The sequence below is a fragment of the Lissotriton helveticus genome, chromosome 4_1 (assembly GCF_964261635.1).
Source record: "Lissotriton helveticus chromosome 4_1, aLisHel1.1, whole genome shotgun sequence".
NCBI classification, from domain to species: Eukaryota; Metazoa; Chordata; class Amphibia; order Caudata; family Salamandridae; genus Lissotriton; species Lissotriton helveticus.
This window is the reverse complement of record NC_136063.1, coordinates 410628392-410649586: the sequence shown is the minus strand read 5'-3', so window position 1 is coordinate 410649586 and position 21195 is coordinate 410628392.

The window sequence follows — 21195 nt, the reverse complement described above, 5'->3', positions numbered from 1 at the left end:
GAGTTAATACATTCTCAGCCCAAAGTGCATTGGAATATTGCTTGCTGGGACATTGGCAGCTGAGAGTGATTAAATACAAGGTCACTCCTTTGTTTTCCAACTAGAATTTACAGGGGGGGAGAGGGAGGGGTGTTGAGTAAGCCCAGTGAGGAGGAAGTTATTAGAAACCAGTAAAGATCAAATATAATTCCTCAAGGGCATTAAAATTCAGAACTGGCCCATTTTTGTTTGTGTCATATGTAGGTTTATGATTTGTCTTGTTTATTATGATTTTTTTAAATGGTATATGTAGGGTGGGTGTCAATATAATGTACTGAACTATATTGAGACTGTTGTCATTTGTCTTGTGTTTTGCAATGTGTGTTATATAAAGATCATGTTATACATTATTGTGAAATAAGAAAAATAAATTAAAGGTGATCACTGATATTAAATACAGTGACCGCAAACACAAAGAAACGTTCATAGAATTTGAGTCAGCATTGGTGTGTTGTTTGTTGATTGTACTTTCTAATAGTGGCTTTTTCAGAATTGCAGTTTAAAATTCGACTTCACCGTAAATTGAGATTTTAAATTGTGATTCCAGAGACACCAAACTTGGGGTTTTAGTCTCTTCCCAATTGGAAATTACACTTATAAAATGTAATAATGTAATCCCAATGTTATCCTATGGGAGAGATAGGCCTTGCAGTAGTGAAAAACAAATGTAGTACTTTTACACTACTAGGACATTTAAACCTTAAACAAACAGTCCTACTTTTCAAATACATGGCATCCCGCCTTTCGGTGTCCAGGGCTTGCCTTAGGGGTGACTGATATGTATTAAAAAAGAAGTTTGGGCCTGGCAAGAGGGTTAACTTGCCAGTTAGACATGACAGTTTAAAACTACACCCACAGGCTCTGCAATGGCAGGCCTGAGACATGTTTAAACTGGTGGGTGGCACAATCAGTGCTGCAGGCCCACTAGTAGCCCTTAATTTACAGGTCCTGGGCACAGGAAGTTCACTTTATAAGTAAATTACATATGCCAGTTGTGGTTAAGGCAATTGTACCATGTTTTAAGCAGAGAACACATGCACTTTCACTGGCTAGCAACTGTAAAGTGCCCAGAGTCCTAACAACAGCAAAAATGAAGTCAGCAAAAACAGGAGGTCTAAACGCAAAAAGTCAGGAGAAACCACGAGAAGGATGGCAGGTATAACACCCTTATTATCAACATGCGAGTACGCAGTGGCTGTGAACGCAGTGAGAGTGTTCAGTAGGACTTATCATTTAGATGGGCCAGAAGGATTGTGAAAATGGAAAAGTCATTATGAGCATTTTTACAGTGTAACGGAAGTGATGCTGCGTGAGAAAGGGCAGCAAGCCAGTGGAGATTGTTAATGGCATAAAGCAGGTACTTTGCTGGGTGCTGATGCATGTATGGGAAGGGAACTGTGCAGGTGATTAACTTATTTAGTAGGGTAGGTCTGGGTTAGGTTTAGGGTGTATGACGCAAACCAGGGATGATTTTTCTTTGTGGAATTATCAAAGAGTACAGAGTGTGTGGAGGCATTGCAGAGTTCCTAGTGTCAGTTGGAGTGATCCTTGCACTGCACATGGTGGAAATATCAATCAAAGGCAATGTGGGTTGGGAGATTGAGTGGACCAGGAGAGATTTGAAGAGAGGTTTTTAAGAAGATGTTTGAGGAGGTGCTTTATGGTGAGGACTTAAAATAAAAATGTTTTTATCTAAGTACAATTAGTAGTGTGGTAGTTTTGTAAAGGAAGGGTGTTTTTTGGTGAGGGGATGGGTCTATGTAGAATCCGGTGTAGCACATTACAAGATTAGGCTGAGGGTGGAGTTGCAAGTGGACTTCTGAGTGTGGAAGGTGATTGCAACAGCGTGTCAAGGTAGGTTATTAGTGAAGAGATAGGGGTAGAAAGCTCAGTTTTTTTCAGATGAGGAAGGAAAGAATGATGGCAAATTACAGTTTTGAGCGTGGTATTTGGGATGTGAAAATAATTCAGCTGCAGAAGCTTTGGGCTGCTTGGAAGGCATTAGGGCTAGCACAGGAGGTAGGTGTTCCAGGGTGAGACTGCAACATGATTTTAGGGAACTCACTGATCCTGGGCATTGCAGTTGAGGAAAGAGTCCTTAATGGGGTTTACTAGGTAACCATACAGACAGCAGATTTTGGGACGGTGGTGCACTTAGATGATGGAAGAAAGAGCAGCTTGGAACAGGAGTTGGAAAGAGATAGTCTGCATTTCTTATGGAGTTTGAGCAGAAAGGGTTTGTCTTCAGTGACCATAGCGGGCAAAGTGTTTGGCGCACAGGGTCTTGGGTCAGATGTTTGTTGGGTTACAAATGCACTGCAAGAACCAGGGGATATACGTGTTTATACAAGCTTAAACAAGAGACAGAGAGGCAGCGAGAGAAAAAAAAATGAGGAGTATGAAACCTGTCGAAATGAAAGAGTTTTTTGAGTGTTGTGTTAAAGACAGGAGAATGTAGGTGGAGCCTGGGATGAATAATGTACAGAGTTCTAGAGCTGATAGGTGGAAGAAGTTTAGGATTTAAGAAGCTAGGCAAAATTGGTCTTTGGGGTAAAAAGGTGGTGCTAGTCTTCAAATGGTATTGTATGTATAAGGTAGGGATGAGAGAGTAGTAGGGTTAAGGAGTTTTGGGGACAGCATCACAGATTGTTGCAGGACTTTACCATATTAAGGGGCACGGATGCAAGAATCGTTCATGCAATTGATGTGACATACAATGATGGTTTAACAGCGAGGAGGTATGAGTTGAGGTGAAGAAAGGATGATTATGTGTCGTACACAGTAGTGTGGAGGTGAGTGCTAGAGGAAGCCAGTAGGTGGGGGCACAAGGGTGGGACAGAAGCAAAATATGTGTGCTGCGTTGGCATGTATTACATCTCAGGGACTAATGATACTCCCTCTTCATATTCCCATATGCAGAAGGTATACTTTGGTCAATGAATGGGCGAATGAGTGAAGACACATGACCTGGGGAGGCAAGAGGTGGGAAGGCACAGGTATTGTTGGACAGATCTTGTGTCTTGATAGTTGGTTAGCTGATAAATGCATGTTTTTTAAAACTGGGTTTCAATGCAAGTCAGGCACAGAGAAAAGTTGTGGATTATGAGGTGCTCAGAAGGCTGGGTAGTTCTGTTGGTTTCTTGGTAACAGGGCCTGGTCACTAGAGTTTATGGATGCGGGGGTAAGCTAGTTGGGCAGGGAATGGTGGTTATAGATGGGAGGATTTTCTGTAAGGGGTAAAATGGTAGATATGCAATGGGGTATTTCATGGGGCAGAAAAAGGTGCATGTTTTCCTGGGAGCGGAGGTATGGGCAGTTTGAGGGGTTGCAGAAGGGGTGACTAGATTCTAGGATGGGCAAACTTGACCTCAGTGGAGAGAAGAGGCATAGGCGAGCTGCGATGCCCTGCAAGGGAGGTAAATTGGTAGATTAGATGAGGTAAGCAGACAAGGATGGGGCAGAGACCTAGTTAGTACAGGTAGGAGTTGAAGGACAATTATTTTTCCAGCAGTTTGGGTTGAAAGTCTAAAAATAATTTATTGGGTAATCAATTCCACAAGTGCGAACTTATCAACCCTAAGTGTACCCAGGCGCTGCGGTCCGTTGGGAGATTAAGTGTCCTACGGCCCAGAGTCACATGATGCTGAGCTGAGCTGCCATAGCCGCTCGAGCCATGAGCTCTGCGCTCCAGAGTCAGCCACTCTAGCCCTTGGGCCACACCTCGTTTGTGGGTTGTTAGTATTTAGGGCCAGATTGGCTATTGCTGGCACTGAGTGTTTCCCCGGTGGGCTGCCCGGGTGGGGTCCGGTTTTTGACCCCTGGGGTGCCATTTGACCTCCTAACCCCCGCAGCTGTTCAGACTCAATTGCCAGGGCTGGTTTGCATTCCCAGGATGGCCCTGTTAGTATTGGAGAATCTTTGCGGGTTATAATATTTTTGTATTAGCGAGGCCCTGGTTTGTGGGCTTTAATGTGTGCGAGAAGCTTGTTTTATATTGAGGTAAGAACAGACCTGTTTCATTAGAGTGGCCTCTTTCACACTTACAGATTGCCTGTGTGGTTTCACCCTCTTATCTAATTCTGCGTGCACTGCAGTCATTGTAACGTGACAAAAAGAGTTGGTGACTGGGGCGCTGGAGAGGTGGTAAATTAAAATAGTTATGGGAAAAGTGGGGATTGCTAGGAAGAAATAAGGGTCTATCTCTCACCGAAGGACACATTGGAAGTCAATGTCGAATAGACCAGGCCATTATTTCAGTTCCACAGAGGAGTCTGCGAGGGCTCGCGCATGGCAAATTGTCACAAGGAGGTGGAGTATATTACAGCTTTCTGCGGCTTTGAAAATTCAGATCGATGGGACTTTAATTGCAGATCTGAACTACAGAACTAGTCTGGGATGAATCAAACCCGAGCCTCTTCTGCCCCACCAGGCCTTGCTAGCTTTCCCTCAGCCTCTCTGCGCTGGCTCAGCCCTGAAGCAGCGAAGCACGCGCTTGGGGAGTCAGCGCTTGAAAGCCCTCTGGAAGGCTGCAGACGTCTGCCTCACTGTGCTACGCAGGATGTAAGACTTGGCGGGAGTCCCAGAGGCTGCAGTTCCCGGAGAAGCTTCTAAACGGTGTCAGGGAAAAGGCCAAACATATGGCGGGCTCCTGGCTGTTCACAGAGCGGATGCTGCAGTCACAGGCTGCAGACAGCAGTGAGACTGGGATTTCTTGACAGTGGGGGCATAAACCTTATGGATGTGGGCCCGGAGCAGGGGCAAGAATGAAAACTTCGAAACATCGAGGGCCTAGGCTAGAATCCAGCCAAGCTGACAGGTTAAAAGAAAACATAGCGTAATTGATACGTTTGAACCACTTTTATTAATAAATATTTTTTTCAAAATAACAAAAATAGTGTATACTTCTTGGGCAGGTGTTGAAAGGCGACTCTCATATATCCTGGTCCAAATATTTTCCCAATTAATTAACAAACATTTACATTTACATGCAATATCTATTTCCGTTTTCAAAACCGAGATATATTTAAGTGAGGAAATTGTAAAAGCGAGACACTCATTTCCTGTTACACTACAGACAATGGATGAGGACAGCTGTGTATATTTAGCACCCACCAGCCTGAACTCAGCTATTTTTATGGACATGAGACAAATATAAGAGAAACAACATGGACGGAAGTGCCATCATGCGCCCTTTGACCTGTGATAACACCACAGGAAGTGACATCACATAACATTGGCCTTGCTCGTATTACAGGAAGTGATATCATGTGAGTTTATGCCTTGATGACATCACAGGAGGTGCCATCAATCAAAATAAAAAAACGAAATACAAACAAAAGGAAACAATACGTTAAAAAAAATAACAAAGATGTTAAAACAAGTATAAGCCTATTTGAATCACAACACACATATTCATAAGGATGTCAACTTGATATGTCAGAAATGCAGCCATCACATGCTCAGGGGTAGGCACCTTATGCCAGACAGCTTAATTAAAGCCTCACATGCTAAACAAAGCCCCCAAATGCTCAGGCACCATTACAACTGGCAGCTTCTATCAGGTACACAGATTAGGGACAGCTTGGGCTGCAGCAGTGCTGGCCTCCCTCATACTTACAGAAGGGCATAGCAGAGGAATCAGGAGTGTAAGCCCCTCCCCCACCACACAAGACGGACACATAAGGAGCTGTACTACTGCTTAGGCTAAGCAATAGGGGTGTTGAGCATATTTACTGTTTAGCAGTGTTGTTCTTGCATCAATGCTGTGATCCCAGTGTTCAGTCCAAGCTAGAAGAGGTCCGGCTTGCGAGAGCTGAGAGGATGTGCCCATACTGGCATGTCAGTACATACTGTAAATCTGGAGTGAGGTGAAATGTGAAAGCTCACCAGATGTCTGGTTAGAAGTATAATGGTGCATATGGCAGATTAGATGCTGTTAATACTGTGAGAAGTTGGCCTGATATATGATGCTCACTAGTTCTAGTGATCACCTTGTATCAGTCCAAACAACCCTTATGGTGATTGGTTGTAAGTCAACCTTATAGACCAGCTATCCTAATGGTAGCATGGACAAAGCAGTCTTAGGCTAAACTCTTTTGGCATGTGAAGCCAGCTGTTTTACCACACTATAACCCCTTGAATATCAGATGAAAGGACACCACACAGGTTGTTATGAAAATAAACAATATATTTATTAATAACAAACACCTCTGAACTCTTTATGAGGTCAGAGGGCTAAGCACATGACAATCTCTTAAGAAAAATACGATAAGTTGCACAAAATTACAATGGTGCCCTAGAGGCACGACAAACCATATACTAAGTAAGTGGAATGTGAAAGTCGATAAAAGGAATGGAGCTGTCCAGAGGCTGTAGGATCGATGGGACCACGCTACACTAACTCTAGGTAAGTAATAGGAGGCCCACGGAACGCGTGTGCAGAGTGTGAACTCACACGCGAGATGCGTAACAACGTCTATGGACAGTACAGTTCAAGTTAAAGGTAAGTACGGACAATCCTGACTAGGTAGGACTAAAATGACTTGGAACTGGACACTAGGACAGTTAAACTACCCTTGAGCACCGAAATATTCTCGTTACCTCACCCACGGGCTGCGGGTGCATAGGTGTCAAAGTGTGTCGGGTTCTCGCGTTGAAGTCAATGGAGCCTGAAAGAAAAGATGCTGCAGGCGACCAGGAGGAAGATGTCCGGTGCGATCCAAGGGTGGATCGGTGACGAAGAGGACCTGAAAGCAGAGGGTACAGTGTTCAAAGTCACTAGCCAGTGACTGGAGTGGAACCAGGAAGGAACCAGATGTCGTCGTCGCGATCAGGTGAAGAGTGGACGCTTGACTCTGCAGCCACGTGGACCAGGAGGCGTCTTCGACGACCAGGATGGAGGCACGAGCTGTCCCATGCAGGCTCTCGCTGTCGGCGGTGTTGGATCCGGAATCGGCATCAACAGGCCTTGGCAAAGGCAACCCACGCGGTGAGTGGAGAAAGCGTCTGGTGCGGACTAGGAGAGTTCGGGGTGCCCCTCTTTTGGAAGGGAGCAAGGGCCAGTCTGGAGCAACCAGACCAGCAGCAAAGATTTCAAAGTTCGTCGTCTAGGAGGCCACTAGCCAACCGGCAAGTGACCAGACAACGCGTCGAGCAGCAGACAAGCAGAAGGGCCCCACGCAGATCTCGTGGATGCTGGAGGGCTGATCTTCGGTGCAGGGGCTGCTCGGGGCTGGAGCTTCTCAGTCCCCAAAGCACTTGGTCGAGTTTACCTCGGGAGTCGTGCTGAAAGCGAAGTGCAGGTTCTTTCAAGATGGCCGGTCCCACGTGTCTCGTCGCACCCACGGATCTCAGCTGTGCTGCAGATGTAGGTTGAGGTCGGAGAGGTCTGGGAGTCCAGGTCTCGTCGGGCTCTGAAGTCTGGATCCTTGAAGGAAGACGACAAAGGGAAGCCACTGGACGCTTGATGGTGCCTGCAGTTGCAGGGTGGACACTCCTTGCCCACAAGGGAGATTTCTTCAGTCTTCTGGGGAGCAGAACGTCGAAGTCCAGAGTTTCATCTTGTAGAGTAGTTCAGGATTAATCTGATTTGGAATGGGACCAGCTCCTACCTTTATCCTGCTAAAGGGGGCTGCACTACTGACTAGGTCCCTCCCCTGGGTGGGACCAGGAAGGGGGGGTGGTTACACCCCCTATCCTTTGTCCGGTTTCCCGCCAGAGCTGGGGCTGGAGTGCCCCAGCAACTGGTTTGAACCGGTGTATGCACAGGGCACCTTGTGTGCCCCAGGCATGTCTCATTCCTTTCAGGCCTATCCTACCCAATACACAAAATCCTGTCTGGGGTGGTGCTAGCACCTCCCAAGGCATGAAACCCTTTGTCCAAGCCTCCCTCGCTGGAAGGACTCCCAGCAGCAGGAGGTCAGACTTGTGTCTGTGGTGGCAGCATCCATTTTGTGATGCCAAGGCTCGAGTTAACTTTAACCGGGGTTTTCAGTTACATACATGTCGTGTCCCTCTAGAAGGGTGGAATGCTACCCCCGTCGCCAGAATTAGCGAGAGAGTAGTATTCCAATTCGTATGACACCTTACTCGAAATGTTTTGATAATGTTATACCAGAGTTAGCATTTAACCGCGAGGTTGATAATGCACTTAAGAGTATATGGTATAGCGTTATCATGGAACAGCTATTAGGACTTGGTTCCGCAAGCTGCAGACGGGCTCAGCTCATGCCAGAGCACCATCTCACATAATTCCAAGCACTCTGCCTTCAGGATTGTTAAGGCCTGCCATAGGAGGGACTGATAGGAGGATATGTGTACTTTTTAGGGTTAGATATAGGTATACTATATCTACAGCAAAGGGTGTTTACACCACCTTGCCCCAGCTGTCGTGCAGCCAGTTGTGTCAGTTTTAGATGGCCCGCCAGGGGTGGCATAATACATGCTTCATCCCCTGGTAGGCCCTGGGTACACCTATGCCCTGGATACCTAAGGTACACTGTACAGGGACTGATAAGGTGGCCCAGTACCAATTGGTAAATGCACCTAAAGTACATGGTTGTCAATTTAGAGAGAGAACAGCTAGGCTGTGGGTCTGATTAGCAGGCCCACAGCCAGGGAAAGTCGTAAACCAGTGAAGCAAAAAGCAAAAATCTGGGGTGACCATAGGATTGCAGACCCCACTCTCCTACATAACCCCCCCCCAAACTTAGGGACATTAAACTAACCTTGACCAGGTGAGTCTTCCTGTTCTAAGTGGAAATACCTGGAGAGACCATCTGCATTGCCATGGCCAGTCCCTGGTCTGTGCTCCACTGTAAAGTCCATCCCCTGTAGGGAAATGGACCACCTAAGAAGTTTGGGGTTTTCACCCTTCATTTGATTTAGCCATAAGAGGGGCTTATGGTCGGTCTGAATCTTGAAGTGAGTTCCAAACAAGTATGGCCTCAACTTCTTCAGGGCCCAAACCACAGCAAAGGCCTCCCTCTCAATAGCTGACCAACGTTTCTCTCTAGGGGTCAGCCTTCTGCTTATAAAAGCAATGGGCTGGTCATGACCATCAATATTCAGTTGAGATAGAACAGCTCCCACACCCAACTCAGATGCACCTGTTTGGACAATGAAGGTTTTGGAGTAGTCAGGACTCTTGAGAATAGGTGCAGTACACATGGCCTGCTTTAGGTCATCAAATGCCTTTTGACAGCTAACTGTCCACTGAACTTTCTTTGGCATTTTCTTGCTTGTCAGGTCATTAAGTGGTGTCACAATGGACCCATAATTCTTGACAAACTTCCTATAGTAACCAGACAGGCCCAAGAAAGCTCTACCTGTGTCTGGGTGGTTGGAGGAGCCCAGTCCTTTATGGCCTGTATCTTGCTCTCCAATGGTTGAACCTGGCCTCCACCCACAAGGTGGCCCAGGTACACAACCTGACTCTGCCCTATCTGGCACTTAGTAGCCTTGATAGTGAGGCCTGCCTTTTGCAGGGCCTCCAAAACTTTCCTCAGGTGGATCAGGTGATCCTCCCAGGTGGAGCTAAAGACAGCAATATCATCTAGATATGCTGCACAGAAGTCATCCAACCCAGTGAGAACTTGGTTCACCAACCTTTGAAAAGTGGCAGGTGCATTTTCCAAACCAAAGGGCATCACCACAAATTGGTAATGACCTTCTGGGGTAGAAAATGCTGTTTTGGCCTTGGCATCCTCAGCTAACCTGATCTGCCAATAACCAGCTGTTAGGTCAAATGTACTTTAGAAAGTTGCAGAAGCCAACTTGGCTATCAGTTCATCTGCCCTAGGTATTGGGTGGGCATCTGTCTTAGTGGCAGCATTGAGACCCCTGTAGTCTACACAAAACCTCATCTCTCTCTTACCATCCTGGGTGTGAGGTTTTGGCATTAGAACTACAGGACTAGCCCAAGGGCTCTCGGAGGGTGCAATGACTCCCAACTCCAACATCTTTTGAACTTCTTTCTTAATGCAGTCCCTGACGTGGTCAGGTTGCCTGTAGATTTTACTCTTGACAGGCAGACTGTCACCAGTGTCCACCTCATGGGTGCACCAGTTTGTCTGACTGGGGGTCAGTGAGAACATTTGTCTAAAGGATTGAAGAACTTGTTTACAATCCTCTTGTTGATGTTCAGAGAGGCTGTCAGAAAAGACTACACCATCTACTGACCCATCATCAGGGTTCTGAGTGAGCAGGTCTGGGAGAGGGTCACTCTCTTCCTCCTGCCCCTCATCGGTGGCCATGAGCAAGCCCATGTCCTCCCTGTAGACAAATGCCTTGAGCCTGTTTACATGAATCACCCTGTGGGGGCTCCTGGGAGTTCCCATGTCCACCAAGTAGGTGACCTCTCCCTTTTGCTCAATGATGGTATGGGGTCCAGACCATTTGTCTTGGAGAGCTGCTGGGGCCACTGGCTCCAACACCCACACCTTCTGTCCTGCATGGTAAACAGTTAGGACAGCCTTTTGGTCATGCCAAGCTTTTTGAAGTTCTTGGCTGGCCTCAAGGTTTTTGGATGCCTTCTCCATGTACTCTGCCATCCTGGAGCGGAGACCAAGTACATAGTCCACTATGTCAAGCTTAGGCTTTTTGAGAGGTAACTCCCATCCTTCCTTCACAAGACATAGGGGTCCTCTTACAGGATGCCCAAACAGAAGCTCAAAAGGGCTGTAGCCAACCCCCTTCTGTGGGACCTCTCTGTAAGCAAACAGGAGGCAGGGTAAAAGGATGTCCCATCTTCGCCTAAGCTTTTCAGGTAACCCTTTTATCATCCCTTTGAGGGTCTTGTTGAATCTCTCAACAAGCCCATTGCACTGTGGGTGATAGGGTGTGGTGAATTTGTAATTCACACCACACTCCTTCCACATTGCAGTCAAGTATCCTGACATGAAGTTTGCACCTCTGTCAGAGACAACCTCCTTAGGAAACCCCACTCTAGTAAAAACTGCAAGTAGGGCCCTGGCCACAACAGGAGCTGTAGTGGTCCTAAGGGGAATAGCTTCTGGGTACCTGGTGGCATGATCCACTATCACCAGTATAAATCTGTGCCCAGATGCTGTTGGGGGGTCCATTGGTCCAACAATGTCTATTCCCCACTCTCTCAAAGGGTACCCCCACCACAGGTAGTGGTATGAGGGGGGCCTTTGTTGTGCCACCTGATTTGCCACTGGCTTGGCAGGTGACATATGAGCGACAAAACTCTTTAGTGTTCTCAGACATATGAGACCTGTCCCAAGTCTTGTTCTGGCCTAATTGACCTGCAAGGGGAATCTCATGGGCTAAGGTGTGAAGGAAACCTCTAAGAGACAAGGGGATGACCAGCCTCCTGGTAGCACCAGGCTTGGGGTCTCTTGCCTCAGAGCATAGGAGTACATCTTCCCAATATACCTTATGAGCACCTGTAGCATTCCCTGCAGCCTCAGCAGCAGCCTGCTGTCTGAGGGGTTCAAGAGAGGAACAGTCTAATTGGGCCTGTCTCAAGTCTGCCCTGGAAGCCCCCCCTGTCCCAAGAAACTCAACCTGATCAGGTTCAAGCTCTTCTAGGACAGTTCCTTCTGGGGTCTCTGGGTCAGCCTCCTGAGAGGGCTGATCCTCAACCTGAGGCAGGGGGGAAGGCTCTGCCTTAACCTTACCATTCCTTCTCTTGGGTAGTGTCTGGTCCATTCTTCCAGGATCCAGCACTTGTTCAGCTGGGCATTTCTTGGCCTGTGACCTAGTCACAGCAAGGACATGTGAGGAGAGACCTAGCCTTTCTACATGAGTCCTGTACTCCACATCTGACCACAGTGAGGATTCCAAATCATTGCCCAAAAGACAATCTACTGGGAGGTCTGAACTAACTACAACCCTTTTGAGGCCAGTTACCCCTCCCCAGGAGAAATTAACAACGGCCATACTGTGATTGGTAGTGACATTGCTAGCATTGGTCACTAGGTAGTCTGAACCTAGCATGATCTGGTCAGGGTCCACAAATGCTGGTGTCACCATGGTGACACTGGCACATGTGTCCCTGTAGGCCTGAGCCATTTTTCCATTGATTAAAGGCGTTTGTCTGTATTTGCCCAGAGTACTAGGACTTACAGTAGGGGTCATATCCATGTCCCCAGTACAAACAAGAACTGCCTGAGTAGGAATTCTGACTAAGTCAGAACCCACCTCCGTTCCCAGGGTTAACCCAACTATAGCCTTGGGAGGTACACTACCACTACTAACTGTACTAGGGGGTGCAGGTGTCTTAGGGACAGTAGTGGTAGGAGTTTGGCCTTCCTTGGTGCACTCACTAAACCAGTGAGTCTTACTTTTGCAGTATTGGCACCATGGTTTCTTAGGACCATCATTCTTCTTCTTTTGGGAATTTTGGGACCCACCCTCCTTAGGTTGTTGGGGCCCTGTTGAAGACTTCTGGTCATTTTGCTTATTCTCATTACCCTTCTGGTCTGATTTCTTCTGGCCACCACCCTGGTTCTGGTTCTGCTGCTTGACCCTTGTCCTGGCCCATCTGTCTGCCTTCTTTCCCAATTCTTGGGGAGAGGTCAGATCTGAGTCAATCAAGTGCTGATGCAACAACTGGTTCTGACAATTATTTAAGATTTGCTCTCTCATAATTAGATTATACAATCCTGTGTAATCAGTAACTTTACTTCCCAGTAACCAGCCTTCCAAAGCCTTAGTGGCACAATCATCAAAGTCAGCCCAATCTTGAGCCTGAGTTTTCTGGGTGTCTCTGAACATTAACCTGTACTGTTCAGTGGTTAAGCCAAACCCATCAATCAGTGCATTTTTCAAGACTTGGTAATCATTAGCATCCTCATCTCTAACAGTGAGGAGCTTGTTTCTACCTTTACCTTCAAAGGAGAGCCACAATATAGCTGCCCACTGACTCTGGGGTACCTGCTGTACTTTGCAAGCTCTCTCCAAAGCAGTTATCCACTTGTGGATATCATCTCCTGTCTTATAGGAGGGCACTATTTTACTCAGGTTTCTAGTATCAAAACCCCTTTCTCTATCCCTAGGGATATTGCTGCCACCAGTGGGGGCTACCCCACTCAACTGTTGCTCTCTAGCAAAGGCAAGCTTCTCTTTGGCAAGGGCAAGTTCTTCCCTTTGGATCCTCAGATTAGCCTCCTTCATCTTTGCCTCATGCTCTCTCCTCTGAGGGAAAGTCATCCTCCTCTGAGCAGATGCATGAGAGGCACGAGAGTGCACAGATCTATTGGAGTCCCTAGAATGAGATCTATCTCTTCTAACTCCAAAGTTAGGCCTGCTTAGGGTCAGCACTGGGGGTCCCCCAGTTCCTTCCCTATGTAGGTCTAGGTTGGCCCTTGTGAGTCTGCTGACTATCACAGAACCTTTGTCTGCCTCATCCCCAGAGGGTTCCTCCTCCCCCTCATCTACATCTTCTGTTTCAGGGAGATCTGGATCACCACGAGTACCTTCTAAGGGGGGCATGCTCCTATCTGGATTAGAGGGGTCTGTGTCAGCAGCCCTTCTGGCATCATATGTCTCTAAGAGACCTAACAGAAAAGGAGTGGTAGGGTTAGAACCCTGTTTCAATTGCCTGGAGGTACACAATTGTCTCATCTCCTGGAAACTGAGAGCTGCATATCTGGAAAGGACCTGTGGAGGGTCACTAACCACTAGGGGAGTCTCTGAAGACTCTCCATGGGTAGACATGCTTTCTAGTGAGGTGCAAGTGATGCACTTACCTACACTATGGGGTTTCCTACTGATCCCTTGCTAAGAGCTGTAGTCAGGGTGTGCTAGGCCCTTTCTACTACAACAGCTGGTTCAGTAGAACTCAGAGTATTTCTAAGCTTGTTATATGTACCTATAGTACCTTATGTGATCTTTCAAATGACATTTCAAGATTATATTTGGTAAAAACAACAGCAAGCTCAAATCCCAACCGCTGCACACCAATGTGAGAAGTTGGCCTGATATATGATGCTCACTAGTTCTAGTGATCACCTTGTATCAGTCCAAACAACCCTTATGGTGATTGGTTGTAAGTCAACCTTATAGACCAGCTATCCTAATGGTAGCATGGACAAAGCAGTCTTAGGCTAAACACTTTTGGCATGTGAAGCTAGCTGTTTTACCACACTATAACCCCTTGAATATCAGATGAAAGGACACCACACAGGTTGTTATGAAAAGAAACAATATATTTATTAATAACAAACACCTCTGAACTCTTTATGAGGTCAGAGGGCTAAGCACATGACAATCTCTTAAGAAAAATACGATAAGTTGCACAAAATTACAATGGTTCCCTAGAGGCACGACAAACCATATACTAAGTAAGTGGAATGTGAAAGTCGATAAAAGGAATGGAGCTGTCCAGAGGCTGTAGGATCGATGGGACCACGCTACACTAACTCTAGGTAAGTAATAGGAGGCCCACGGAACGTGTGTGCAGAGTGTGAACTCACACGCGAGATGCGTAGCAACGTCTATGGACAGTACAGTTCAAGTTAAAGGTAAGTACGGACAATCCTGACTAGGTAGGACTAAAACGACTGTGGAACTGGACACTAGGACAGTTAAACTACCCTTGAGCACCGAAATGCTCTCGTTACCTCACCCACGGGCTGCGGGTGCATAGGTGTTAAAGTGTGTCGGGTTCTCGCGTTGAAGTCAATGGAGCCTGAAAGAAAAGATGCTGCAGGCGACCAGGAGGAAGATGTCTGGTGCGATCCAAGGGTGGATCGGTGAAGAAGAGGACCTGAAAGCAGAGGGGACAGTGTTCAAAGTCACTAGCCAGTGACTGGAGTGGAACCAGGAAGGAACCAGATGTCGTCGTCGCGATCAGGTGAAGAGTGGACGCTTGACTCTGCAGCCACGTGGACCAGGAGGCGTCTTCGACGACCAGGATGGAGGCACGAGCTGTCCCACGCAGGCTCTCGCTGTCGGCGGTGTTGGATCCGGAATCGGCGTCAAAAGGCCTTGGCAAAGGCAACCCATGCGGTGAGTGGGAAAGCGTCTAGGAGAGTCCGGGGTGCCCCTCTTTTGGAAGGGAGAAAAGGCCAGTCTGGAGCAACCAGACCAGCAGCAAAGATTTCAAAGTTCGTCGTCTAGGAGGCCACTAGCCAGCCGGCAAGTGACCAGACAACGCGTCGAGCAGCAGACAAGCAGAAGGGCCCCACGCAGATCTCGTGGATGCTGGAGGGCTGATCTTCGGTGCAGGGGCTGCTCGGGGCTTGGGCTTCTCAGTCCCCAAAGCACTTGGTCGAGTTTACCTCGGGAGTTGTGCTGAAAGTGAAGTGCAGGTTCTTTCAAGATGGCCGGTCCCACGTGTCTCGTCGCACCCACGGATCTCAGCTGTGCTGCAGATGTAGGTTGAGGTCGGAGAGGTCTGGGAGTCTGGGTCTCGTTGGGCTCTGAAGTCTGGATCCTTGAAGGAAGACGACAAAGGGAAGCCGCTGGACGCTTGATGGTGCCTGCAGTTGCAGGGTGGACACTCCTTGCCCACAAGGGAGATTTCTTCAGTCTTCTGGGGAGCAGAACGTCGAAGTCCAGAGTTTCTTCTTGTAGAGTAGTTCAGGATTAATCTAATTTGGAATGGGACCAGCTCCTACCTTTATCCTGCTAAAGGGGGCTGCACTACTGACTAGGTCCCTCCCCTGGGTGGGACCAGGAAGGGGGGTGGTTACACCCCCTATCCTTTGTCCGGTTTCCCGCCAGAGCTGGGGCTGGAGTGCCCCAGCAATTGGTTTGAACCGGTGTATGCACAGGGCACCTTGTGTGCCCCAGGCATGTCTCATTCCTTTCAGGCCTATCCTACCCAATACACAAAATCCTGTCTGGGGTGGTGCTAGCACCTCCCAAGGCAGGAAACCCTTTGTCCAAGCCTCCCTCGCTGGAAGGACTCCCAGCAGCAGGAGGTCAGATTTGTGTCTGTGGTGGCAGCATCCATTTTGTGATGCCAAGGCTCGAGTTAACTTTAACCGGGGTTTTCCGTTACATACATGTCGTGTCCCTCTAGAAGGGTGGAATGCTACCCCCGTCACCAGAATTGGCGAGGGGGTAGTATTCCAATTCGTATGACACCTTACTCGACATGTTTTGATAATGTTATACCAGAGTTAGCATTTAACCGCGAGGTTGATAATGCACTTAAGGGTATATGGTATAGCGTTATCATGGAACAGCTATAAGGACTTGGTTCCGCAAGCTGCAGACGGGCTCAGCTCATGCCAGAGCACCATCTCACATAATTCCAAGCACTCTGCCTTCAGGATTGTTATGGCCTGCCATAGGAGTGACTGATAGGAGGATATGTGTCCATTATAGGGTTAGATATAGGTATACTATATCTACAGCAAAGGGTGTTTACACCACCTTGCCCCAGCTGTCGTGCAGCCAGTTGTGTCAGTTTTAGATGGCCCCCCAGGGGTGGCATAATACATGCTTCAGCCCCTGGTAGGCCCTGGGTACACCTATGCCCTGGATACCTAAGGTACACTGTACAGGGACTGATAAGGTGGCCCAGTACCAATTGGTAAATGCACCTAAAGTACATAGTTGTCAATTTAGAGAGAGAACAGCTAGGCTGTGGGTCTGATTAGCAGGCCCACAGCCAGGGAAAGTCGTAAACCAGTGAAGCAAAAAGCAAAAATCTGGGGTGACCATAGGATTGCAGACCCCACTCTCCTGCAAATACTACTTACAGAGGCGCAATGTGAAGGCTATGGAGATATCTCAGAGCTAGTAGAGTAGTGCATAATACAAGGTATGCTATAAATGCATTGCGAGAGCTCCAGGGAAATCTTGGAGCTAGGATAGTAATGCCTGCTGCAAGTGAAGATATGGATGCATTACAAGAGCTTAATGAACGTTTTAGGTTATCATTCCAGGTCTGCTGGGAGCAGTATCCACGGGGGTATTCTGCACCGTCTGATTCTCAGTAGCCTGGTGCCAATGAATACTAAATTAATAGTGTAAGGCCCAATTTTAACCTGTGCACATCCACACCTGCTAAATCTACTTGTCTGCTAAAATTTTGTACCAGTCCACAGCATTAGAAAAATCATATAAATTGTAAAGTCCCCAGAATTAGGAATCCATATGTGGCAAAGGACCTACTATTCCCAGAATCACATGTTTTCCTTGTGCCACTTTAACTTGCGTTGCAATTATGAGGGGCAAAGACACCATTCGCAATCACTGCTTTGGACCTGGTATGGTCAACCTTTATTTACAGGCATCATGTAGTACAACCCTAAGTAGGGGGATAGCAATACATGGTGCAAGTGAGGATAGAGATGCAATGTGAGTGGTTTGTGTAATTCATAGTACTGGTATAGCAATTCATGTTGCACGTCAGGATTAAGATGCTTTGTGATAGATTTATGCAAGCATTGGGATAGCTACTCATGGTGCAAGCACTGGGATAGATACTCATGGTGCAAGCATTGGGGTAGTTATTCGTTATCTGAAGCCAAGCGACCCTTAATAAAACCTGATTGTTCACATCATATTAAATCAGGTAAAATAGGATCAATATGTAAAGCCAAAATCTTAGCAAAGATTTTGTAATCAGTATTCACTAAAGAAATAGGATCATAATTTTTACATTAAGAGGGTCCTTATTTTCTTTAGGGATTAAACCTAATCATGACTTCTTGAAAGGAACCACAGGAAACCCCTTCATTAACAAAGAAAGTAGAAAAAAGTAGAAGATATGGAAGAAGCAGTTTAGAAAAATGACTCTAAAATTCTACAGTAAAGCCATCAGGGCCTGGCACCTTCCCTCTACGTAAGATGAAACTTCATGAGATATCTTTGGAATTGCAATATCAGTTTCTAATAAATCAAAATGAATCTGATGAGAAGGAGGAGAAGGAATGGATTGCAAATAATCATTCATATTCTGTAGGCAGTAACTCTGAAAAACATAATGTAGTATAAAAATTGACAATTTCTTGTAGAATGTCTTTACCTTAAAGAGAGTAGTCCCAGCAACATTCCAGACAGATTCAATTTTGTTTCTATCTTTCCTAATTTTTAAATCGTTTGCAAAGAACTTTCCCATCTTATTTTGATCACCGTAATAACACATACTGCTTTTTAATAAAAAATTGGAAGCAGCATTCCTCGTCAACCTATTAAATTGCATTTTAGCATCGATTAACTGTCTTAGAGAATTATAATTTTTAGAATTATAATAAGCATGTTTCAGAAATGTAATTTTGGCGAGCAATTTGTCTGATTGGGACGGCATATGCTTTATCTTTTGTGAAACAAAATTATTTATAAATCCTCTGGCTGCTGCTTTAAAAGAGACCCAAATCATTACAAAGGAAGTATCTGAGGTATTATTAAAAAAAACAGAAAAAAAATCTGAAATAAAGGATTCAAACTGAGAGGTAAATGTATTATCTAGTAGAAGTGAAATATTGAAACGCCATCTGCCTGCATGGGGGAAGAAAAGAATGAGATAAAGATCTGTACACTATGGTGCATGGTCAGAAATTAGTATAGGCTCTATGTCAGAATGAATGAGTTGTTTAGTCAGGGATTTACAAAGAAATATATAGTCCATATGTGATTGTTATTGGTGTGCGTTTGAGTAGAAGGTATACTCTTGAAGGTCTGGGTGACATAACCTCCAGCTATGAATCAGTGAATTACGGTGAATGGCAGAACGAAATTGTGAGTACATTTTAGTATGAATAAACATGACTTTTGAATTCCTATCTAATACGGAATCATGAATTTGATTACAACCGCCACCAAAAATAATATAATCATCATCATACGTTATGAATCTATCCAATATTTTTGTCCAAAAAGTATTGTTAACTGAAACTGGACCATAAACGTTAAAAATTGTTAAAGGGATCTTATCAATCAGTAATTTAACAACAATCCAATGATCGTCAGGGTCAGCCTCCTGAGAAACAACAGAAATATGAATTTTCTTATGGCAAAGGACAAGTACTCCATTTTTCTTCCCCTTAGCAGGTGCAGCAAACAAATTGCCTACCCAACGTTTTTACAACTTAGCTGATTCTGTCTCTGAAAGGTCAGTTTCTTGTAACAAGGCAGCATCTGTGTTGAGTCTGGTTAAATGAGACAATACTCTCTGCCATTTAATAGGGTTATTTAACCCTTTAATATTCCATGAGGTGACCCGGAATGGAATATTAAAGTAATAGGACGTACAATTATTCAGTCTGCAGTGTAATGCATAAATGGAAAAAGAACAAAATAGTAAAGAGAATAAAATATTAGCATATAAATGAGAGAAATGAAGAAAGAAAGGGGAGAGAGAAAGATCCCATAATCAGAAAGAGGGAAAAAAGGAGAGAATGAGAAAATTGAGTAGGAGGAGGAGATGTAGTAGTGACAGGGAAACAGAAAAACAGGACACAAAAAGACAGTACAAGCCATGCAAATGACGACTGAGGGACATACCTACAAAACACATCAACGTGGAGGGGGTCGGCGACATTAAGAGACAACAGCAACAATATTCAAACTACATCAGACGACAGGGTATACCACAGGAGAATAAAATATATTTATGGGGACAAAGTACAAGGACAAACAACCTGTGATAAAAGAGGAAACAATATCAGATTAGAAAACATTAGAGAAAGACAAGATCATATATAATCCTAAAGCAAAGTACAAGGACAGAAAATATAAAAATATATCAAATAATCCTCGAAGTGTCCATAACATCCCCCTCATGCAACTGAAGAAAATTCTTGAGTGAAGCAGGCTCATTGTAAGTTGTTGTTTTATCCTTATAATTCACTTTAAAGAAGCAGGGATGAATTAGACCATAACGTGCATTCATGGCTCTCAACTGAGGGCACATATCCAGAAATTGTTTCAGACGATCTGAAGTAACTTTAGCAACATCCTGAGAAAAGAACAGCTTATGACCATCCCCGATAATTCGTTTTTTTTATTTAACAGCAGATAACACTTGTAACAAATCGGTATACTGCAAGAAAAATTGAAGAAGTCCTCTTGTTTCACAGAAACTTTAGGACCTAGTCTATGAGCTAGACTATAGAGAGAAGGAGCGCCACAACTATCAGTTCATATAACAATCAATTATTGAAATCCTTCAAAATTATAAGTCTTCAGGCAGTGCATGCAATACAAAAGTTCTTGCTCTTTATTGCAAATCAACTGAAATTCCTTTCAAAATGCTGCACTCTAATTTCCAGTAGCTGAGCTGTGTCCATGATTTAGACCAGATTCCAAAATATAAATGTCGTCCTAAAAGGACATCATCGGGGCTGAAATAATAAGATAAATAATAAAGAAAACATATCAAACATTGTTTTCATTGCATCTTCATAATTTCCAACAATCCGATTTATCCTATCCATTGCCTATTTTTTCTAAAAAAATATAACTAACCCTCGGCATAGTACTACGCTAATGGAGCATACGTAGTTTGACTAATACGCCCTCTGCAAATTGCACGAAGCACAGCACAGCACAAAAACTGTGCCTAATCACGTAGTGTAGCAGCTAAATCAACAACATCCTCAGATGATTTGATAAAGCAATTTTACATGCTAAAAAGCATATAACCAATTCACAAAAGTTAACTTTTTCAATGAAAACATAAGGCAATGAGAGAGGTGATGACTTTATGGGTCCCCCTAAAATAGGGGGAGGACCAAGCAGATGCCTTGAGCACAAAGAGCATAAAAAAGCACATCTTGTTGAACTTTGGTGGTGGTCCCATCCTCTTAGGACCACCCCAAGCACAGTTATTGGCAAAAAAACAATCCCAACCTAAGGCCCTGCAAAGCATTATGGGACGAGATTAGCAGTGGGCAGTGAATATTATAGTATCCAATATAAAAATATTTCTACAAAGAGCTGCAGTGCAACTAGTCGTTACTAGATGTCCCGCACGAGTCAAATGGAAAAGCATTAAAATTATTCTTACATCAAGCTGCAGTTCCACTAGTCGTAACTAGATGCCCCTCACAAGTCAAATGCCAAACCATTGAAACCCTTTCATCAAGCATTTGCAAGAGCTAAAGAAGTAAAGTAATAGCTGTTCAGCATGAACTAAAAGTCGAGGTTGTTAGAGAAAATTAAAAAAAACAATAGCTCATTTCAAATGCATTATATGAGAAAAAGAAGGCACACAAGCATTAATTAATAGAG